Genomic DNA, 9273 nt, shown 5'->3' on the forward strand with positions numbered 1-9273 from the left:
CTAAAACCTCCATCTTGCTTTATCTCTATATTACTGGATTCTAAACCCTTAAACTCTGAGTTTCCCCCCCTGTGACATCACACACTTCTATCCAAACCCCACACCCACAATTCTCCTTCTGTTATTGAATTTTGGGAGCCTTTTCCACGGCCTCAGGTCACTGCAGAGTTTGCCTGGGGGTCGGTGCCTGTGAGCACAGAAAGGCTGAAATTCTCAGTGCCCAGGGCTCCCACAATTACTGTGTCTCTGTTCCCCAGGGAATAATCCATTTCTCCTTGATCCATCCACTCAGGGAGCATTTTTTGGATCCGTGTCTCCAGCTGTGGCACTCGGAATGTGGAGCAGAGCTCTCCTTCCTCGCCAAGCATTGTTTTGAACATCACTTGTGAGGGCTGGGGTTTGTTTGGGGCTTTTTTTTTTTTTTTTTTTTTTTTTTCCTGTTGCTGTTTTTGGGAGAGAAAGGGCTGGGCATGGAAAATGGCTTGGTGAGCTCTCTGCTCCCGCTGGAGCTTATTTTTAATTCTCCATTCTCCACTCCAGGCACTGGTTACATCCAGAGATCATTTAGGACGTGTGAATGTCTTAACAGCCCATTCCAAAGCCCACTGAGGCTTTCTCCTCCCTTCAACAGACTTTGATTGGGCCACAAGTAAACAACCAGGAAATCTGAGTTGTTTTAACCTTTGTTCTACCTTTCTCCTTTCCTGCACTGACTGCGTTACTTCATTTGTTACCTCACACCTATTTAAAGATAAAACCTCTTTCAGTTAACAGCCATGCCTCGGATTTTTTTTCTCTTTTTAACTTTCACCGATTTTGATTTATTAGTTCCAACCACCTTCAATGGCTCAGATTTGTTGAGTAAGTGCAAATGCTGGCAGAGTTAATTCTTGTCCCCACGCCTTTGCAGGGAACAGGAATGTGGAGGATAAATCTCTCCAGGGCTGGGTTTTATTTCCCCTGGCTCAGGAGATTCACATTCCCCCTGTTATTCCTGCTTCAGGATGGAGGAGGGCAGGGCTGTGCTTGAGGAGGGTCTGTGCTCTCCTTTTTGAGGAGCTGAGGAGCAACATCCACCATCCCTGATCCATGGGAGAGCTTTGGGAAGGCTCCTGCAGGTGGATTTTCCACCTCGCCCTGGGTGTCCACCTCCAGTCCTGTCCCTTCCCTGCCCATTCCTGCTGTTCCACTGGGCAGCACTTTCCAGGATGGTGCCATGAGGGACCAGCAACTGGATAAAAAGTCTCAAAAAAATGCCAGAGTCAGTCTGCCTCACCTGCCCTGCTCACCACGAGCCACGCTCAGCTTTGTGTTTTCTGTCCCTCTGCACAGGGAACCTTTGCACTCATCCAAACACTGCCTTGCATTGTCCCACACATTTTAGAAATTCAGTGCCAGACATTTGACAGTGTCTTCATTCATGCTGCGAATAGGAAAATGGATTTCAGTGTGTGTCGTGTTACCTGCTGGGCCTTCCCCGGGCCAAAGAAGAGAACTTTTATTCTTCTAGGCAATCCTTGCTGGAAAACAGAAAAGTTTCCAGCTCCCAAAAGTCTGTGAGGGTCACAGGCTTTGCTTTGCAGTGGATAAATTCAGATCAGACTCGGTGTTATACCCTGCAGCTACACTGGGGCCACTGACTTGGGATTTAATGGCTTTTATGATGGTCTTAGTTGGCTCGAACAGAAATAGTTAGCAAATAGTAGTTAAAATTCAAACAGCCATTAAAGCCTGGTCCTGACAAGATGCAACTACTCTGTTACTAATGGACTTTTCCCCACAAGGACACGTTTGTTAGAGGAAAATGTTTGAAATATTTGGCCGGTTGACAGTGGAAAAAAATAAAAAAGAAAGCAATAGAAAAGAAAAAGAGAAAAAAAGGAGAGAGCAAATTCTAAAGTTCTGAGGGAGTTGTGGTGGCAGGATCAGGCTGCGCACATCAGCAAGATCCCTGCTCAGGAGAAGCAGCAGTGCCCCTGGGAATGTTTTCCACGGATTGTCTTTATTTAAACAGATCTGTGCTCACACATCCCCATCGGCTGGTGGGGAACACTCAGAGGAAAAGCTGCTCTGAGTCCCAGGAATAATGTTGGACCCACTCATGCAGACAAATAAAGCCTCTCGTTGCTGCTGGAGCCTGCAGCAGCTCCAGACTCCTCTGGCACAGCAAATTATCCATTTTGAGAGGAGAAATCGAGTCAGAAACACTCAGGGGCCTAAAATCCAGGTGTCTAGAGGTGCCCAGGGTGTGGCAAACGTCATGCCCAGAATTCGGGGCAAGATTTGGGAGGTTTGGCATCAATCCATGGAGGCAGAAACACCTGCACGAACTGCAGTCTGTAGGTAAAGATCATTTTGGTTTAGGAACCAAGTTTATCTCCATTTAGGAACACTGGAGCTGGAAACAAGGGGATATTTCCCATCAGAACAGAGCTGAGTTTGGGTTTTACACTGGATTTCCCCCTCCCCATGTAAAGGTTTGGAAGACAAACTTCCCTGTATGGATCAGCACCTGGAGCCCTCCCGTGCATGAGCAAAAGGGTTTAATTAATTCTTCTTTAATTAATTATTTGCCAACACAAAGACACATCGTAGAAGTGACAACACTCAGAATTTTCAGTGTGACCTACCCAGACATTCAGATCTTCCAGCCTTGGGTGAAGTGCAGGAAGGGCTGGAGGCAAAGGTGGGGTTTGTACTCTGTGATATCACCTTGTTCAAACCAGTTAAAAGTGTAAATAATAGAAACAGTTTCTTTTAAAACTGCAATTTAAAAAAAAAACAGGGGAAAAAACCCCAACCGACAAAACACCTCAGAGTAATTAAAGCTAATTTTGTTTCTAATTAGATGCTCTTGGCATGATGTTTGCAAGTTCTCTTTACCAAATGAGTTCTGGGAGTGACAAGTGGAGATCTAATAAACCTCCTGAGCCTGCTCTGCCCCTGTAATAAAAAAACTCCCAAAGCCTGTGATTTGTTGATATTTTTAATTCCGTTTTTTACTCATTGTTCCTGCTCTAGTTCACCTCTCCAGATATCCACATCTGGATGTTTTTCCTGCCACCCAATTTCAGTTTCACCCTCTCAGCAGCTGCCTGCACCTGATCTAAGAGTGTAATTTAGAGAGTCATTCCCAAATTGAGCAGAGTTTTAGACCAAAACCCAAAGTTCTTCATCCTTCCTCTCCCATTACATCCACATCCCAGAAATCCCAAAGGAACCTGAACACTTCCCAAACTGAAAACCTGTTGGCACCTGCTTCTGTATTTGAAATATTAGTCCCTACATTTTGGCCAGGTTGAATGTGATTTGAAGCTCATTAGGCAAATTAACATCGATATTAATGAGAGCAGGTCTCTCTGGACCTCCAACCTTAGCAGCCACTTGCTTATTTCTTAATTTCACTGTATTTCTTTCTGGATTTATTTTCACTCAACAAGGACATTGTGCACACTCTTGAAGCCTAATGAATAATCTGAAAAGTTTTCCCTGCTAAATACTGAATTCACCCCTTCACAAATAGCTGTTGAGATGTTTCCTTTCGCTTTCACCTGCCTGATTTTCATTTTTCCAATTCTTTGGAAATACCTAAATACTAAATAAATTAGTAAATTCCTTTCCTGCACAGAGCTGAAAATGAAGCCCGGGGTCAGCTCCAGGTTTCACACAACTGTGGCCAGGCCTGGAGCTCTCTCACATCTAAAAATGTAAATTCTATTTACCTGCCGTGAAGAGGCAACATTTAGTAGCCAAATTCCTTTTTATGAGTGTTCATAAATGCTGTTTGCACAACACATCACCATAATCAGATTTTCTTAGTTGGGCCTGTAACGAGATCTTGCAAATTGGCTGTTATCTAAAGGATTTATTTTTTTTATTAAACAAGTAAATAGCACAGACTAGGTATTAATTTAACAACATTAAAAAAAAAAAAAAAAAAAAAAAAAAAAAAAAAAAAAGATGTAAAGAAAAACTTGATCCTATGAGCCAAAGCCGCTTTTTTTTTTTTTTAATATTCTGCTCTTTGCTTGCATCCATGTAAGTCATATAAGTGATAACAAAAACATCTGGAACGACTTTCTGCCTTCCATTTCACATCAGCTGGAGACAGATAAAACTGGCAGATAAAACTCAGCCCTGTCAGACCACACTCAGCCTTTGTGTTTCCCCTTCCCAAAAAAAAAAAAAAAAAAAACAAAAAACCACCTCATTTTGAACTTCCCCGTGACGATGTGGACGTTCAAGGGAGAGAGAAACCTTCGTTCTCACCTATAAAAGCTGCAGCTGTTTTCCTGTTTTTATAGAAAGCAGCGGGCAGGTTGGCAGTAAAAGAGCCCAGGCGCTGCTGCAGGGAGCAGTTCACCTCGAGGGGTGATGTCAGAGCCGTAAATAACCCCGGGATGGCCTCAAAGGCCCCTTAGGAGTGATGTGAAAAGGAAGTGGGGAGCAGAGGAACCAGCCTGCTCCAAGCAGCAGGCACATGCTGAACACCGCTGGGATAAAGGAGTCAAGAAATAGAAGGGGAAAAGGAAAAAAGAAAAAAAAAGGAAGGAAATAACAGAATTTTTCTTCTTTGGAAGTCAGTTTTGTGTTCCGAGTCTTGGCAAAAGGGGATTTCAAAAGTATCAATGATTGAAGAACTATTGATGCATCCACTTTTTAGTGCCGATTTCGTGTTTGGCGCTCCATTCCTCCGAATAAAAAGAGTTATTCAGAATGTTCAATTAATTATTGTATTTGAAAAGAAAAAGTCATTATCTCAGCTAGAAAGAGTAACTTATAGCAGTACAACAGTAATAATTTCCTGTCTGGGAATATTTCCTCTGATAGAGTCTAGAGCTGGATTAATCTTTTTCCTCTGTTCATAACCACATCTTCCTCTTTTCCCTTTTTTTTTTAATCTGTTATATTCTGATCATGTAGCAGAAATTCTTGCTATTGCCATTTCTGCCCTGACACTGTGTGTTATTAAATTTCCATCTCACTGCCATTACTCAGTCCCTTGGGACTGCTGAATTCTTCCCCTTTGGTATTTCCCTCCTTCAGCATCTGTGTTTCAACTCTGACTTTTCAAGAAGTTCAGCATCATTGACGAAAATTTTTAAATCAGTTTAACTTGAGGATTGATCCCAAGGAGATGTATAGTTGAATTCTTTTCTCACATGTTCCATTTGATGAAAATAGCCTTTTCTTCCATGCCTTGCACTAGTCAGGGTCTTCAGTTTAATGAATATCCTGGATTTTTAGTTTAATGAATATCCTGGACTTTTAGTTTAAAGAAATATCCCGGATCTTTGGTTTAATGAATATCTCTGCATGTGGTAGTTGAGGTAAATTTGCCTCCCCTATCTGGGGAAGCTCAGTAAACACTTACCAGTAAACAGGTTCACAATTAACCACAGGTGACCTTGGGAAAACCTTCTCTGACTCTGATCCTTCTCCTGGACAAGTCTCAGTTCCTGGCAGTGGCACCCCCAAAAAATATTCCGTGTACTCCACGTGCTCCTCTCTGCTCCTGGAGCAGATTCTTCAGGATAACAGGATTAACTTGTGTGCCTGTCCATGTCCCTCCACTTCCACTGATGCCTTTTGGATTTTGGTTTTTCTGTTTCTCATCTATTTGTTTTCCTGCAGTTGTTTAGTGCAGAACTCCAAACCCCACACACAGGGTGAGCTGCTGCTGCCCCATTTGGGGCAGACACAACAATTCCTCTCCAGGGCTGGGGATCAAGGACACCTCACTGCCTCAGGCCCCAGGGATGGGAACAAAAGTGAGTTGGGGGCAGCAAACTCGGGGTAAATGACTTCATTACCTGAAGCTAGAATTGGAGGATTTACCCCCAATCTGCAAATGGAGCAAACTGATCAAAGTGTGAAAACCCGTGACCACTGTCCATTTTGGGTGGGCTTCACCTGCCCTAAATGTACCTGCAAGCCCTTCAATAAACAGAACTGCTTTTTATTCCCTTAATTCTGTCTGCCCTCTGTTTTTGGGTCGCCCCAGAAGGCATCACCACCACCCAGGATGGCTGGAGCTGCTCTGCCTCCACGTCCCTCCCTCTCCAGCCCTGGATCTGCAGCTCTGGCAGGATTGGGCTCCTTGGAGAAGCACAGAAGAGAAATCAGCAGGGGAAGGGAGAGGGTAAAACAGCTGAGCCCCTGCTCCTAAAGACCAGCAGCGTAGTCAGAGGAGGTGAGCTCCGTGGACATGGCTTCCAAATGGCATCATCAGCTCATTTTTGTGGTTTTGACTCGAAAAGCCTCGCCGTGGCTCTCTGAGCAGAACAGCTGTCTACCAAATGCTCCAAACTTCTCCAAGGAGCTTCCCAAGAGCACCCATCCGAAGGGAAGGGAAGGGCTGTGCTGGCACTGGGAGCTGCAGGGTTTTATGACATGTCATTCTCTGCTCTGTCCTCGCTCAACCTCGCATTGTTTCCCAGGCAGGGCAGAGCTTCTGCATTCGTTGTTGGGAAAATGTGGAGACTCCAGAAATTGTCCTTGCTTGTGTAACCTCGGCCTCAGCTGCATCCCACTCCTGTAACACCACCAGTGGCACTGATCTCCTCCAAGGAAATGGGGGAAAACAGTGCCAGGGCAGAAAGGAGAGACACCCTTTGGCATTGTTTTTTTTTGTTGAAGAGACGCCACAACTTTTCAGTGAGGAGAATAAAGGAGAAGCTGCATCCCGAAGTTTTCTGCTACCTGAAAATCATCTTCTCTGGTAGTTTCAGGGCAGAAATTTGCTCCAGGTTTCCCACGATGACCAGGTTTGTTGGTTAGTGACAGGTGTGTTCAGAATCCAGCGTTTCCTTCCTTGTCACCATCCCACTGGGGTTTGGTGAGCCCAAAAAAGAAGCTCAGGTAACCAGAACTCAGTCTGCTGCCAGCCAAAAGCACCAACCCTCTGCTGATTTCCACCAGTTGTTTCCATGGAAATGAGGCTTTTCCATGCCAGGAGCAGCTCAGCAGAGGAGGAAAACAAAGGGGACACTCACCTGTGTTGGATTTTTTAGCATCAGGAACGTGGACCTCGGGATGTTCCCTTTGGATGGGATCAGCTCTCCTGCTTTTGTTTGGTTCGGTGTCTACTGGCCTTTAAGGGTTTGGGGTTTTCTGCCAGGCACAAATGGAAAAAAAAGGCCTCTTCCTCTGGGAGAGGGAGCCAAAATCTCCACGGGTAAAAATAGTGGTTTGTTTATTCAAATCTCATCTCTGTCAAAACAACGGGATGATCTTATACTTGTAACTGACACTTGTTCAGGAGAGAAAGTGCTCCCAGAAAAGCTGGAAGCTGGGGCAGTGCTCCTTTCCAGGAGACATCCCACCGGTCTGCAAATCTGGAAATCTCTGCTCCCCTCTCACCTCCTGAGATCCCACTGAGGCTCAGCAGGGAATTCTGCTCCTGCACAACAATTCCTGGTTCTCCAGGCAAACCCCACCAGGTCTTTACAAACAGTCACGGAAGGCAGATTTAAGTTACATAAGTGAGATTTTTATTTTCTTCCTTTTTTCATTATTTTTTTTCAAGTCTAAATTAATCAGTGGTCAGCTCCAGCCGTGTGTGACACGAGGAGTTCCCAGAGAGCTTAAAAAAATCATGCCAATATTCTATTTCCAGAGACTCATTATGCACATATCATTTTCTTAATCCACTAAATCTGTGATGACAATGATCTCTTATCCTTTTATTTGTGCAAGGCGGAAGAGTCCATATTCATCCCAGCAGCTTAAAGGCACTGGATGATAATAATAGCAGTAGTAATTTGTGCCTCATAGTAATGAATTTCATGGGCTGCTTTGTTTTCTAAAAGCTGCCTTTTTCTTCTCGCTGGATTTTGCTGCCACAAAGTTTGTGGCAGGCTTATTATTTTAATATTATCACTTAGGGTGAGTAGGAGCTAAGTTTGGTGCATTCAACACTTCCAGGCTCTGACTTCGCTGCCAAAAGTCCTTCGTGGATCCAAAGAGACAAAGGCTATGGAGGAGGAGGATCTGCAATTCAAAGTGGCTTTTCTCTGTGGGATAGCTGCGAAATGTTTGTTTGCAGATGCAGATGCAGAGCCCAGCTTGTTTGTTCACAGCTTTCTCAGGATATAAAACCATTCACATTGTGACCCACGGATCTGATGAGGTGCAAAACGCAGGCAAGGGAATTCTGCCCAGTAATTTGCGTATTAATTCAGTAACTTAGGTTTTAACTGCGCTTCAGAAGCCCAGGCAAGAGTCATTTTCCTTCAGAAATACAGGAAACACTGGATTTAGAGATACATTTAATACTAATTTATTTCACACTATTCACAGCTATTCATACAGGCTGTGTTAAGTGCTAAAAAAGTATTTCCTGAGGTCCTTGGTTGTGACAAATGTTTCCAGTTCTTGTCATTTGATCAGCACTTTAATAACCCCTTAGATAAACTGGTGATGTAATGAATGAGCTCATGCACTTTAAACTCGAGCTGAATATAAAAATCAAATGAAAATTTTGTAGGATGGGGAGGTTCTTGGTGGAGAATGCAGACAGCACTTCAGCCTTTCCTCAGAGAGCTGCCACATAAACTCCTGCTGGAAGGAAACACTTCAGTGCTGGAAGGCAAACTGGGATTCCTGGTAATCCACTGCTAGTGTGTTTGTTCACCTCTGCTCTTGTCTCCTTCCCCAAGGTCAGGAGGGAGATAAGCACCAGTTATTTTTCCACTCAGAGCTGCTGCCTTGGCTGCCCTTGAGCTCAGCAGCCCTCATGGATATTCCAGATCCGTGTGGGATCCAGGGGACACCTGCCCAGCTCCCTGAGGAGGTCTGTGAGCACCTCTGATGCCTGAGGTTCTCTCTTTGCTGCGTTTCAGGCTCTGTGCTGCCCAGGGGCAGCTCTGAGCTCACAGTCAGTGTCACTCAGCTCTCTGCACACAGCAGGGACACAAAACAAATCCTTTCCCCAAGGGACACCAAGGACAACTTTCAGCCCCAAAGCACAGCCAAGGGTGGCTGCAGGGAGGAACAAGAAGGATGGGACCTCCCAAGCTGCAGCTGCCCTTGGACAATTCAACCCCAAGGTGCAAATGGAGCCAAACTGAGCCAAGGCTGAGCCCTGGGGACCCTTTGTCCATTTGGGGACCACTTTGGGTCCCCCTTGGCTGTAGCCCTGGCCAGGCTCTTGTCCTGCCCCAGGTGGATCCTGGAGCCTTGGAATAAATCTCTGCTTTATTCTCAGCTCTGCCCAGTCTCTGTTCCAGCTCAGCCCTTCCAAGGCATCACCTCCAGTCTCTCCTTGCTCAT

The sequence above is a fragment of the Sylvia atricapilla genome, chromosome 18 (genome assembly GCF_009819655.1).
Source record: "Sylvia atricapilla isolate bSylAtr1 chromosome 18, bSylAtr1.pri, whole genome shotgun sequence".
Taxonomy (NCBI): domain Eukaryota; kingdom Metazoa; phylum Chordata; class Aves; order Passeriformes; family Sylviidae; genus Sylvia; species Sylvia atricapilla.